At 61.8% G+C, this 12150-nt stretch overlaps 1 protein-coding gene across 2 annotated transcripts in view; it reads right to left on the bottom strand.

Annotated features, from left to right (window-relative positions):
* OSGIN1 (oxidative stress induced growth inhibitor 1) overlaps nucleotides 1–10135 on the bottom strand; it is a 31940-nt gene extending 21805 nt beyond the window's left edge. Inside the window, exon 1 of one of the 2 annotated variants that reach the window (XM_045441278.1) lies at nucleotides 10006–10135. The gene's annotated coding sequence lies outside the window, so the exon portion shown is untranslated. The remainder of the gene's footprint in view (nucleotides 1–10005) is intronic. The other variant, XM_045441276.1, reaches the window with a different exon arrangement.
* Nucleotides 10136–12150: the final 2015 nt, after the last annotated feature.

The following is a 12150-nucleotide window of genomic DNA, read 5'->3' as shown; positions in this document are numbered from 1 at the left end:
GTCACAGGGAGGGCGAGCTTGCACACGGCTTTCTCTCTGCAGCTGCGCCCCGGCTGGCCCCCACCGGCCCCAACACCCTTTGGAGACCAGCCTCTGCCCTTAGGGGAAAAGCCTGGCCCCGCGGGGGCCCTCCCATCTCCCCAGCCGAGATTCTGGCTTTCTCCCACCTTGACCCTCACGTTGCTGCCAGACCGAAGGCTCACGGTTCCCTGAGCACAGGTCACTTCTGTCCTCCTGGACGAACTGTCCTTTCTGCCCGGGGCACACGTCCCTCCAGTGCCCTCCTGGGGACAGCCTCCCGGTGCTGTCACATCTCACTGGAGCATCTTGGCGACCCACTGACGTCCCCCAGGCCCTGACCAGCGTCTTTGGCCCACATTCCCCTGGTTCCCGGAGGCCACTTGCGCTCAGGCTCTCCTGAGGACCCCGGGCTTGCCGTGGGGTGGGGATGCCGTGTGGCCGGGCCACGGACGGTGACTTTTTCTCCAAGCTCACACACAGGAGGCCTCGGGAACTGTGCAATAGATGAGTCGGTGAGGCCGAGTCTGGGCGGACACACCCAGGTGTAACCCCCTTTGGGCAAAGCACACACGGCTTAAGTGTGCATCTCGATGAATGTTTGCACACGTGTATGCCCGTGTGACTGCCACCCAGGTCAAGACGGGGAACACGCCCCGCTCTCCGTCTGAGTTCTGTCCCCAAAGATTAGCGCCGCCTGTCCTTGAACTTGCTCTAAAAGGTATCACACAGAATGTTCTCTCTCGTCTCTGCCTTCCTTTGCTTGTTCCAGACGCCACCTCAGAGAGGCAGATCCCAGGAGCCTGAATCCCTTGGCCTCAAAGGCCAGCGTCTTTGTCCCCGTGTCATTGTTTTCCTCTCTCCGCCGACATCTGTCTTTCCACTTGTCGCTTCTGTCCTCAGCCCGGGTGGACTTTGCCAGCAAGGCTTCTTCCTCCAGGGCAATGCCCTGGCCTCACCCCCGGAGGGGTCCTGAGCACTCTGTGCCGACCTTCCGGTCTCCTGGGCCTCGGGGGGGAGGGGTCCCCTCTCTGCAGACAATGTAAACTCTGACCCACGGGTGTCTCCTTGGTCCACCCGGCCACACGCCTGGCTTGGTGCGATAAAACAGCGAGACCCTTTTATTTGTGGGGGAGCAGCCTTATGGATCAGCCCACCCCGGTTGGTGCGTTCTCAGGACCAGTGCCCAGGAGCTCAGGATGCTCTCAGGCCCCGCACCAGACTCACTGTCTAGGAAAACTGTGTTCTTTTGTTTTTCCTAAATGTTTGTTTATTTATCCTGGCAGGGGAGGGACAGAGAGAGAGACAGAGAGAGAGAGAGAGAGGGAGAGAAAGAACCCTAAGCAGGCTCCTGGCTGTCAGCACAGAGCCGGACGTGGGGCTCGATCCCACAAACTGTGAGCTCGTGACCTGAGCTGAAATCAAGAGCCAGACACTCAACCGACTGAGCCCCCCAGCACCCCCAGAATAACTGTTTTCTTTCCTTTACTTTCAACCCCCCCGGTACTTCTGACATCAGTCTTGTGGGTGTTTCCCACACCGATCGGTTCTCACACACCAGACGGGTGTCCCACAGTTCAATTCGTTCCGATGCTAGCTGGAGCCCGCACAGACCCCACAGGTTACAGGCTCAGTCCCACAGATGCCCTGAGGGCACATACCAATCGCGAGGGGTGGGTCCCCGGTCCCCCACACTCTGTCTGACTTGGCTCCGATCGGAGGTTCCCACGACCCCCTCCCCAGGTTCACTAATTGCTAGAGCGGCTCACAGAACCCAGGAAGACTGTTTCCTTACGATCACTGATTTATTACAAAGGCTACCGTAACGGACACCGATGAACGGCCAGATTGAGAGATGCTCAGGGTGACGTCTGGGAGGGTCCTGAGCACAGGAGCTTCTGTCCCTGGGGAGCTGGGTGTGTCCTTCCTGGCACAAGGACGTGTTCACAACGCATACGTGAAGGACTTTTATGGACGCTTGGTCACACAGGCAGGATGGACCAAGAACCCAGCCTCCAGCCCCTCTCCCTTACCAGGAGGATGAGGGGTGGGGCCGAATCGTGGTCTTTTTCGGCAACCAGCCCCATCCTGAAGCTGTCCTGGAGCCACCCAGGGTCACCTCATTGGAACAAAGGACGTCCCCATCACCCAGGAAAGATCTCACCAGAGCGTCTGCGTCGGAACTGGGGTTAATGATCGACTATTAGAATCAAGGATGCTCCGAGCACGTTTCTCAGTCAGAAAACCACAAAGGTTTGAGGCGCTCTGGCCAGGGGCCTGGGGTAAAGACCAAATTACGTATTTCTTATGATATCGCAACGCCACCTCCGGTGGATCAGAACATCGGGCGGGGGGCCGGGCAGTCTGTGTTCCCGCAAGCCCTCCAGGGACCGTGGCACAGCTTCGGCCTGCAGACCGCTCACCCTTGGCACTCACGTGAGGATGCTGGTGAAGCATCAGGCAGAATGGGAACATCACTTTCTTAGAGTAAGAAGATGCTATCGTTATCCTAAGGAATAGGAAAGGGTTTTGCTACTCGGGTCTGACGTCCTCTGATACGTCATCTGACCACGGGCCGGAGCCTCCCCAATGGAAGGGCCAGTTCCCAGCTGGCTGCCCGGGTCAGCGCTGAGGAGGCTTGAGACCCCGCACAGATGTCCACCCCACACGGAAGGGGACGGGGGTCACTACGTGTCTTCTGTCACCCTGACAGCAGAGGCCTGGCACGCCAACTGTGGTCCATCGGTTTCTCCCGCACCTGTTCCCTACCTGCTCCGTCTCAGTCTGAGCCCCGGGAGCCTGGTGCCCTGACCAGCTGGCTTCCGGCTGGGTTCCATCAGCGGAAGTCAGGGGCAGGAGGGCAGAGGGCAGAGCAGCCGGCACGGTGAAGTGCTTGGCATGGGCTCAGCCGCCAGTCTGGGGGCAGGCGAGGAGGGGGGGCTCAGCCGCCAGCCTGGGGACGGGGGGCACTGTGGGGAGCCCTAACCTGCAGTGTTGGCCACTTTCCGTGGCGTAAATGCTCCCATCGGAGTCAATTTCAAGCTAGCGACGTGCCCACCCAGCACCCGCGCACGGAGTCGGGAAGAGGCCCCGAGGGAGCGTGTCACCGCACAGATCCGCGGGCGTAGACGACCTCGTGGCCACAGCTGGCAGCAAACTACAGCCAAGTCATCAAGCAGCGAGGAGTTCTGAGGATGGGTTTTCTTAGTTTTGAAGAAGATTCCGTAATTGTAAGTTTATAGAATTTACTTCTTAACAACGGGCGTGTTTACCAACTGGCTCACGAAATTCCCGGGAAATTGAACAATCGGCCAATCAGCTCTTGCAAGTGGCTATGAGCCGGTCTGGGCACCACTGGCCGGGTGACAGTCTGGAGAAGCCTCTGCGGCCCCGCTTCAGCCCTCTCATGCCCCTCCCCGGTCCGGCCTCATTCAGGGACACTCTTTCCCCTTGACCCTTCACCCCCGGGGACACAACTGGCTTCCTGCTTTGCCATATCCCCACGGCGCCCTGATGCCTCTTACTCCCTTCCTGCCTCCCCTAAAGGGCGTCCTGGGGGTGGGAGACAACAGAGCAGGCGCCCACCCCTGCTCGAACCCCAGCCTACCTCCCTCTCTTTTACTTATCAACCTTCTGCCTAAAAGGTCACCGGAAGAAACGATCCCGAGCCCAGAAACCAGAAACCCTCGGGTGCACGGCGGGCTCTCCTCGGACAGAAGGGCACTCTATAAAAGTGGCCGTATCCCCCAGGCACCGCGGGTGGGTGTAGCAGCTGGAACGCCCCCTTGGGAGGCAATGTGGCCACGTCTGTCACGACAACCATGCACATGGCCGTGGACCCGCCGATCCCTCGTGAGGTATTTGTCTTAGGGGCAGACTTGTACCCATCCGAAATGATGTGTGTCCGAAGTCATTCATTACAGCTTTGTTGAGAAGGGCTGAAAACGGGACGCAGCCCAAGTGCCGATCATTAAGAGACTCGTTAAATAGGTTCTGGCACATTCTTCCAATGGCGCATTTTGCAGCGGCTCTTTATGGAACGACATGAAAGGTGCCCTCAGGAGGTGGCAGAGCGGAGGCGGGAGGGAGAAGAGTGGGGGCAGGGGAAGGACACAGGAGGCCCACGCAGTGGCTCTCCCCCAGGTGGGGACCTGTGGACTGACTGTTCCCTCCAAGCCCGTTTGCACTTTCTGAGAATCGTACCGTTCCCACGCACTATGCCTGGTCAATACACAGACCCAACTTGAACAGAAGCAAAGAAATGCTTGCGGAGTTTCACGGACGCCCCGTCACCGCCTGGGACCCCAGAACTCAAGCGGGCCAGGGCAGAGGCGCCCCTCCAGGACATCTGCGTGACTCCGTGGGGGCAGTGAACCCGTGGCCCCAGGAAGGACCCTGCGGTGGGGACTTCTCCCTGGTCCCAGGCTTTCGTGCCCACCCCCCTCATCCCCACTCTGCTCAGCTCAGTGCCCACCTGAGAAAGAGAGCGCAGGGAACTGGGGGTGTGGGGGGGCGCGCCCAGCCCCACTGAGGGCTTGTACGCCTGGTCTACAGGAAGCCTGATTTCAGGGGGGGGTTTGCCTTCCCCTGTGACTCATCCGATGACCTACGTAAGGGGTGGCTTTAGAGCAGCAGCATTTCTCACGCTCACTGACCACACACCCTTTCTTGGTGGACCATTTTGCACAACTGGTGTTCCCTGGAGAGCTCTTCGGGAACCACGGGTCAGACGTCTGCCTGAGTAACTCCCTAAAGGCCTGGACACCAGGGATTCAGTGAGTCAAGTACACTGCCCGGGGCACCAGCACCTCCATCCCCCAGCCTGGTCACCCACTGCAATCACCGAGGCCGTCTCCAGAGATGCCGACTGAGTTGATTGATAAGGGGGTGTGGCCCGGGCCCTGGGAGCTTAAAAACTGGCCCCGGTGCTCCCCACGTGCAGCCGGAGTTGAGAAAACGAGGGTTCCAGAGCTGGGGTCGGTGGCAGGAGCAAGAGGACGGTCCTTCTGTGCTGCGATCTGGGGTCACATCAACAGGGACATCGTCCATAGAAACTGGGGAGGGGGACGGTCCTGCCTGATTGGGCCGTGATCAACGGTATTTGGTTCTGAGCCCCACATCTTACCAGAAGCAGCTGACAACGGGAAAATGTCCGGAAGAGAGGAATCCGTATGGCGAGAAGGTTCAAGATTGGGTCTTAGGGGGCTCACCCTAGTCCTGCTCCTTCTGGAGAGTTCCTGTCACAGACACAGAGGTGACAGGTGCTCCATGGGGCCGTGGACACAGGCGCAGGGCCCCACATCTGCCCTTAGCTCTTTCGAGTTAGGGCTTGTCCTCGAAGCCACTCTGGTCTCTACCGCCCCGCGAGGTACCTGCTCCAGGAGAGATCCCCGAGACGGGTGCAGATGTTGCGGGGGGAGAGGCTGAGAGGGTGGCAGGGGCCGATTCTCTCAACCTGACCAGTGAGTCCCCGGGGTCATGTGGGGGGACCGGCTAACCTGAGGCACAGCTCAAGGAGTTCATGCGTACTTGAGAGGTGGGAGAGAGGTGAGGGGTCAGGACGACCCTGCGGGCGGAGGCTGGTGGCGGGGCTCTGTCCCCCGGGTGAGGGCACACAGACGGCCTTGCTGTCTGTGCTCGCTGTTGTATTCCCTGCCCGGGACGGCTCGGCTGAACGGATGGGGTATCAGGGGCAAGAAGAGATCTGGGTTTGGCGGGGGGAGGTGAGCGGTTAGGAAATGTGTCTGAAGAAGTGACATTTCCCCTGCGACCAGAAGGGCAGAGAGCCAGCCACGAGGAAAGTGCTGTAGGTAGAGAACAGCACGCGCAAAGGCCCTGGGGCTGGCCGGTTTGGCGTGTGTGCGAGGCCAGCCCCTGGAACGGGGGGACTGGACTCTGGGGGCGGGGCCCGGGGGACGCTGGACAGGCGGGCGGAGGCTGGCCACACGGGCCAGTGTGGTGAGGAACGCGCCTCAGGGGCTGCCTCCCAACGGCGTGACCTGGGGCGAGTGGCTTAAGGGCTCTGGGCCTCAGTTTCCTCACGGGCAAAGTGGGTTTAACAATAGCGACGACCGCACAGGACCCGGAACGGCACCAAATACGGAGAACGGAGCCCGGCTTGCGGTAAGCTCTGCAGAAATCCTCGCCGCCCCACTCCCCCTCCTCCCCCTCCTCCTCCTTAATGGAGGAGCCCAGGAGACAGAGCCGGGCCCAGAAACCAGGTCAACCGGCTCGGGGTTCTGCGTCTTCCCCATTCCGACTGCTTCCTCCCACCTCTCCCTGCACACACACCCCGATCTGGAAGAGTCTGCCCCTGGCAGAGGCCCAGGGCTTCTGGATCCTGTCCAGGCCCCTAATTGGGAGCTTCTGTGTCTCTACCACTGTGACCGCATCCCTGGAAAGAGGATCTGGCGGGCCTGCCCACCGTGGCAGGCTGTGCGTGTCCCGGCAGGCCTGCCGCCTCCTGCCTCAGTGGGAAGGAGCTGGAGCGTCCTCCTGCGTGGTCCTCGGGCTCTGGCAGGGACCGCGAGGGGCAGGCGGTGACTGGCGGAGGGAGGGTGCAGCCCGATGGGGCAGGGAGGCTCCGAGGCCGGACCGCTCCCCGGCATCGCCCTCCCTCCCCTCTGGCTGCACCGAGTCAACCCGGACTCCTCTTTCGTTCACACCCAAGCGATCGGCAAACCCCATCAACGCTCCCTGCAGACACATCTGGAGTGTGGCACCCTCGCGGCTCCCCCGTGGCCACCACGTCTCCGCCCTGGGCTGCCGCCCAGCCTGCCCGCTGAACGGGGCACCTTACACCGGTCCTGCTCTGACCGCGGCCCATCGTCCACACGGCTGCTGTGATAACCGCTCCGCAAACAGCCAGACGCTGTCCCTAGCCTCGGGTGACTTCCTCCCACCAGGGCTCCGCACCAGTCCTGTCTGACCCGACCGCCCGCCTCTCTGCCCTTCCGGGCTCCTGGCTGCCTCTGGCACACTCCCTCCGCAGGGTCTCCGCAGTTGCTATTCCCTGGGCCTAGGATGCCCTTCCCTCAGACGTCCATGTGACTCGCTCCCTCAGTTCATTCAGGTCTCGGCGCGAGTGTCTTCTCAGTGAGACCAGAACGGCCTGTGTAAGAGAGAAACTCCCACCCTCCTTATCCAGCTGGTTCCATGTGGCCCTCCCCGCCCGCCCTGCCACTACATGTCCCACACGCTGACCTACTGGTTCGTTTGTTTGTCTGGATCCCCACCCTGGGATGCAAGCTCCCAGAGGGCGGGTGTTTTGTCCCGTTCCTGGCGGACCTCGAGCCTAGTCCAGGGCCTGGCACACAGCAGGGGCTCAGTAAGCATCGTGACATAAACTGGGCCCCTGGGCGCTCCTTAAGCAAGAGACCACCAGGATGGCACTCCCCTGGGCTCCTTCCTCTGGGGCTGACCTTTCTGTCCCTGGAGACACGGCACCAGAGGGGTCAGGTCCCACCAGGCGCTTTCAAGCCCTGGGCTCCCAGAGAGCTCCCCCTGACCGCCCCTTCCCGGTGGGGGCCAAGGAGGACATTAGCATTGGAGCCAGGAGGCTGGAGCTGGCTGCTTTCTGGCCACAGAGCTGGGGTAGGGCACATTCCATTCATTCAGCCAGCGTGAGGCTGGTGCTGTGTGTGGGGCCAGGGCCAAGAGCACGGGCAACGTGATCACACCGGCCAGGCCCGGAGATCAGCGGGGACGGCGAGCCAGCAAACGGCAAACGAAAGCAGAGGACGTGGGAGGGGGGTGGGCACAGGGACCTCGAATCCTGAGCAGGCAGGGTCTTTCGGCAGCGTGGAAGGCGAGGCCGAAGGCATCAGCCAGAGGAAGCTGGGCGAGAGGGACGCTGCCTGCAGGGGCCGGCCGAGCAGGCAGAACCCGGAGGGGCTCAGGTCGCACTGAGCAGATAGGGGAGTCTGGGGGCGGCGGGAAGCAGGGGGCTCGCAGGGCAGGGACAGGCCCCTGTGGGGATTTCAGGACGGAGGAGGCTTGAAGGGGCCAGACTAGAGGCCGCTGTGACGTCAGAGCACGTCCTCGGTAGCGTCGGCAGGAAGGGCGATGTCCAAGAGCAGGGCAGCATGAAAGCAAAGCCTGGGCCTGGGGTTTCTCAGCTGTGACCGAGGGGTCGGCCTGGGTGCGCTCCACGGGACTGGACTTTCCGCGGCAGATGCCTGGGTGTCTCTGTGCCAACCTTCCTCCCCCATCTACTGGCAAGCGCTCGGGGAGCACCCGGCCTGAGGTCGAGAGGGCAAGCTTATCCACGCGAGCAGTGACACTACAAGGCCCCGCAGCTCCTCCGAGGTGGTGTTCAGACGGAGACGGGAGCAGGGGGCTGAAGGGTGGCTCCCCAAAAGATACTCTCACGTCCTAACCCCAGGAACCTGGGCGTGGGACGGTATTTGGGAAAAGGATCTCTGCAGATATAACCAATTAAGGATCTTGGGTTTAGATCACGACCGATTTAGCACGGGCCCTAAACCCAGCGCCAAGTGTCCCTATGAGAGACAAGCGGATTTGACAGAGACGGGGAAGCCTGGAGCCCCCAGGGCTGGGACCGGCAGGAGGGTCCTCCCCCAGACCCTCTGGAGAGCTTGGTCCTGCTCACACTTCCGGAACGGGGGGAGGACAGGTTTGTCGCTAGAAGCCCCCTGCTTGTGGCTCTGTGCCACCACGGCCGTGGACGTCGCACAGCAGGGACCACGGGAGCATTAACGTCAGACCGAAAGACGATTGGGTCCAGGACCCCTTTCTCCTCCCAAGCGTCAGGTTCCCCGCCGGCTGGACACCTGCTCCCAGCCCAGAGCGCAGGGTGGGGGGCGGGCAGGGAAAGTGGCTCTGGGGGTGGTGGCAGTCAGTGCCTGGGCCCTCTGGGAGCACATGCTCAGCTTCCCGTCCACCCCAGATGGAGTTGCCAGAGGCCAGGGACCCAGGGAGCACGTGTAGTATGGCCCACGGCCGCAGCCTCGAAGCCCCCAGAGCTCTGCTGTCAGCCTCGGAGGCCGTCTAAAATGGGAACACAGATCTCATAGGAGCCACATTCTCCCAGCCACGGGCAAGGGACCCCAGCGTGCGTGAACACGGAGGCACGCTGCTCCCCAGAAGGGTGGGTGGGAGAACACCCAAGGCCTGGGATGGGAAGGGGGGCACGGCTTACAGACCACTCCCCCCACTCCGCACTTCACCTGTATCACATCACGAGGTTCCCCGGCTTCCCCACCAGGGAGTTGCAATCAGGATTTTACAGACGAGGGAGCAGCGGCTGGGGGCCCGGGGCTCAGGGGAGCGGAGGCCAAGAGCTGGGGCAGAGCAGGGCTGGAGCGACCAGCACAGACGAGGGCTAACTGAGGCCTGGATGCCGCGCAGCCCAGCGTGGGACTCTGGTCTGGGTCTCGGCGGGGGGAGCTGGGGCTCTGCGTTTTCAAAGCTGATGCTCACGGGCGGCGAGGGGTGACCTACCCCCGTGGCCTTCTCTCCCTGGCCCCGGCATGGCAGGTGGAGGGGGGCTGCTGAGGGCCTCTGATTGAGGCCGTGGTACTGGGAGCCAGGAGGGGTCGGCGCCCCGAGGAGAGCCCCGGTGCCCGGCCGTGACGGGACCCCACCGCGGAGGTCGATGCCCCATTTTGAGCGTCTTGTGCACGGACACGCAGGGATGTGCCGGGGCCTCCCACAGAGGAGCTCCACACACCCCCCCATGGCTCCGTGTGGGACGGAGCCGAATGAGCCCATTTTACTGCCGGGGAAACCGAGGCGCGGGGGTCGCAGCGCTTTCCCGAGACCACACGAAAGCAGGGGCCCAGGCTGCCCCAAAGCCCACACACTTTCTCCAGGACTGGAGGGCAAGGGGGCCTAGCTACCCCCCCCCCCCCCCCCCCCCCCGTCTGGAGCCCGCTCCTCCTCTCTGGCCGGGCCAGGCTCCACCCCAGACCCCATGGCAGCCCTGGAGAAGTCCCTGCCCGTCCCCGCCGCTGGCCCCCTCCTTACTTGGTGGCAAACAGGCTGGGCGCTGCAGGGTGACAGGTGACCAGTGCTGTCGGGGAGGAGCAGGTAGAAGGGAGATGGTTTTCCTCCGGGCTCCCCCCGCCCCAACCCTGGCTTGGATGGAGCCACAGGAGAGCGAGGGACAAGAGGCCAGGCTGGCCTGTTTGTCGCATCACAAAGTCCTGCCCTGGGCTGGTCCCGGGGGGGTGAGTCGGGGGAAGCCTCAGAGGGGTGCTCTCCCAGGGACCTGGCCCGGCCCAGCTCCCCTCTCTGTAGCAACCCCACCAGAGTGTCCGCAGCCTCTGTGGGGGCACCATGAGAACGGGCACATCTTGCCAAGGTGAGCCCCAGGCGAGAGGCCCGGCAGCTGCGGGCTTCAGAGCCCGGGTCCGGGGCGGGGGGGGGCAGGCACCGCCGTGGTCAGCCCAGCATCATGACCTGTGCACCTGCTCCGCATGGCCTGGAGCCAAGGTCTGAACCTCTGGAAGACTCGGTCTCCCCATGTGCGATGTGGAAGCAGACCCAGGACACCAGCCCGTGCGGGCATCCTGGGTATCTCTAACAGGTGGCCCTCTGGGCCCCGGATGGAGCAGTGTTCTGTTTTCTGGAGCTTTCTGGAAGGAGCTGCAAACAGAGAAGCAAGACCACAGCTCTTGTGAAAAGGAGGCACTGGGGCCAGCAGGATCCAGAAGGAGCCAGCCCACGGGCAGCAGAGAGGCCGCCCGGAGCCTGGGCTTGTCACTGCCATTCGAGAGAGCCCGTGAATCGTCTCGTCCAACGTTTCCAAACGTTTTCCCCCTGCAGCCACAGAGGCTTTTAATACACACAAAAATTCTCATTTGGAACGCCAGTAAGAAAAATTCCCAAATAAAAGAATTATTTTACTCCTTTACGTCTGTTTTAGAAATTAAAATTTTTTAATGTTTATTGATTTTTGACAGAGAGAGAGAGAGAGAGAGAGAGAGACAGAGCATGAGTGGGGGAGGGGCAGAGAGAGAGAGAGGGAGACACAGAATCCGAAGCAGGCTCCAGGCTCTGAGCTGTCAGCACAGAGCCCGACGCGGGGCTTGAACTCACAGACCTCGAGATCATGACCTGAGCCAAAGCCGGACGCGTAACTGACGGAGCCACCCAGGCGCCCTGTTTTAGAAATTAAAACGGATGCATGCACTTAGTGTAAATTCAGGAACGGCCGAACAGCTCAGAAAGGATGACGCCAGGACTGGCACCCATACCTGGGTTCAAACAAAGTATGACCCGGGCTCTGTGGTCACGAGTGGCCCGTGGCAGTGACAAAACGGAAGAAGGCACGTGTGGAAAGCATGGTTCGCGTGTGTGTGGAGGTCACGGATGTAACAACGATGCCGGGACACAGTCACGTCCGGGGGTCCCGTGCACCATGTCCAGATGGGGGGTGCGGTATGTGGCTCATAAACAGACCAGCACCACGGGAAGCTACACTCGGCCCCCCAAGGACCTCCCGGGCTCCCACCAGCGGGAAGTAAAAGCTTGACGACGGCCAGGATGTGTCTCCCGCTCACCCGATCCCGGCAGATACCCAAGCTTCCCTCTCCCGTCCGGCAGTGCCTGTGTCGGATGGGGCGGCACAGCCGACCAGCCCTCACGGGCTGGGGGCCCCGTGACTTTCTGATTCAAGGACATAAAGCAAGACATGTGGACCGTTTGTCTAGTCTCGGCTGGTGTGAGTGCAGGGGTGGGGCTCAGTTTGGAGCGATAGGGGCGCCACGTGGTGGCTGACGGCTGTCTCCCGTGTGTTTGCGAGACGTGAGGCCCTCCAAAGCGTGGGCCGCACGGGCCCCCCGGGCCGGGGCCGACGGCTACTGTTGTTTGCGGTACGTCTCGCCCTTTTCAGCAGTTTGGCCACCGGCGGCTCCACTGGAGGGCGCTGGCTTCGTGATCCCGAGGTCTTGGGTTCAAATCTTCATTTTTAGCCAAGGCTGATTTGAGAATCACAAAAATTGGGAACGAGGGGCTTGGCGTGGCCGGTGCCTGCTTCCACAAGCCGGCCTGTTGCTGTGGCTGCGACCAAGAGAGAGCTGAGCCACGCAGGTAAGAGGCTGCAAAGGACCGGTTTTAGGCCTTTCATCAGGGTGTGCTTCAACTCAGAGGATTTGGGGAAAGCGCGGG

The sequence above is a fragment of the Leopardus geoffroyi genome, chromosome E2 (assembly GCF_018350155.1).
Source record: "Leopardus geoffroyi isolate Oge1 chromosome E2, O.geoffroyi_Oge1_pat1.0, whole genome shotgun sequence".
NCBI classification, from domain to species: domain Eukaryota; kingdom Metazoa; phylum Chordata; class Mammalia; order Carnivora; family Felidae; genus Leopardus; species Leopardus geoffroyi.
This window is presented reverse-complemented; position numbering and strand designations above follow the sequence as displayed.